Source organism: Salvelinus sp. IW2-2015, unplaced genomic scaffold, assembly GCF_002910315.2.
Source record: "Salvelinus sp. IW2-2015 unplaced genomic scaffold, ASM291031v2 Un_scaffold3795, whole genome shotgun sequence".
Lineage (NCBI taxonomy): Eukaryota > Metazoa > Chordata > Actinopteri > Salmoniformes > Salmonidae > Salvelinus > Salvelinus sp. IW2-2015.
The window spans coordinates 38,080-39,919 of record NW_019945069.1 but is presented as its reverse complement, the minus strand read 5'-3'; the positions used below and the strand labels follow the sequence as shown (position 1 = coordinate 39,919).

Sequence of the window (1,840 nt, the reverse complement as noted above, 5' to 3'; positions counted from 1 at the left end):
TAGGACATAAGTATATGTAATAATTTCCATATAAAGGACTGAGGATAGGCCCATGTACATAATCTACCTACAGTATATCTCTTCCAAAGCCTTTGTGTTGCTGTATTTGCACCCCTGCTTCAGTCACTGCTGTCATCGAGTGTGTTTCGTTTAGACCCCCCTCTAAACATTTAGCTACACCCTCCCTCCTCTCTTTGGGTTGTGTCCTGTGAATTCCCCCGTATTCATTCAGGGTGCTGTGTGCTAAACTATTGTGCTGCAGTGTTTGTGTGGCGTCAGGTACCTCGTCTCGGATGACGAGTGCAATTGTTGAAAGCCATGGTTGTCTTGTCAGGCCCGGCTGACATGTCTTCGCTGTTGTCTCTGTAGCGTTGTGGCTGTGGCATGCTGGGTAAGTTGTTGACAGAAAAGGTACTGCTACTCGTAGAAACATAGGTGATTATATGAAAGTTGAGGCTTCTAATTATCAATGAATTATCAAGGTGGACGAGGTGAAATTTGTAGCACTGGAAAGACCACCTCTCCTTGACGAGTTAAATTGGTTTTTATTAACAAATAACTMTACATACAATACAAGGTCATTCATAGACATTTCACCCCCCCCAAAAAATCTAATTTGCCAAAAATATTTTCCCTGTTTCCCTCAGTGATGTTGAAAGATCATAATGTGGAGGCTCATTTGTTCTCTTTTAGAGAACCTTTTGAATCAGTCAGTCACTTTACTGAAGGAAAAGTGTTAAGGACTTTCTGAAGAACATGATCGGACACTGACAAGTGGTTTACCAGCGGTGGACTGCTGACTGTGCGGATGTGGGCCACTACATGATTGCTAGCTGGGGGAATAGGTTCTGGGTGACACTGGCCAAAGACATTGATATTTTACAGATTCCTTTATTAAGACGTGATCTGTACCACAGTATTACAGATTCCTTTATTGAGACATGACTCTGTAACACAGTATTACAGATTCCTTTATTGAGACGTGACTCTGTACACAGTATTACAGATTCCTTTATTGAGAACGTGACTCTGTACCACAGTATTACAGATTCCTTTATTGAGACGTGACTCTGTAACACAGGTATTACAGATGGATCTTATATTTTCTTGTAAATTAATTGTTGTTGATCATTTTTGATCGAGACATAAATATTTTAAGAACTATTTTAAAATAGACTTTATTTTCCTTTTCTAGGTAAAGTCAAGACTAGTTAGCGTTTACTAATTAAACATCTCTCATCCCTTTCCTTTTTTTGAAATGAAAGAATATCCCTTTTTCAGTTTTGTTGTACAACCATTAACATTATGTAATGGGGGAAGAAAACACAAACTGTTTATGAATTAAAAACACTATTTTATATATCCTGAATGAAACATATATCTATAGTATTCCTTATATTGTGGATAGCATATTTTAGGAATGTTAACTGAGTAACGAGTTGTAGGCTGAATTGAAACCTTTACAGTAGCTACAGTATAGAGAGACCTCATACTGCTGAGACTACTCACAATGATGGGCGTGGTTATCAGAGAGGAAACTGTCTTGTTGAGGATTTACGTTTTAACTAAATGCTCGCCACTATTACAGATGTAATGTTTCCCCAAAATCCCAATCATGCTAGCAGCCAAGCCTTTATCAGAAACATGTGGAGTGTCATTTGCTGCTTGAGCATCATCCATCCATCCATGTTGCATGGGTAGAAGACCGGGACAGGTCAAAGGGCATGCTCTAGTAGTAGAATGGAAGCATGCTGTTTTGACCTTTCACCTTTGACTCTTGACCTCCACTTTGACTGACAGCATCCACGTTGCCTGCACAGGTTATAACTTCCGTATATAC

General features: G+C 39.3%; 1 long non-coding RNA gene across 1 annotated transcript; it reads right to left on the bottom strand.

The window, feature by feature from the left end:
• Positions 1-722: 722 nt before the first annotated feature.
• On the bottom strand, positions 723-1,279 carry LOC139026056 (uncharacterized). The gene is made up of 2 exons (XR_011477757.1): positions 1,029-1,279; positions 723-906 (listed from the first exon to the last, which is right to left on the bottom strand). It is a non-coding gene; the product is annotated as an uncharacterized lncRNA (long non-coding RNA).
• Positions 1,280-1,840: the final 561 nt, after the last annotated feature.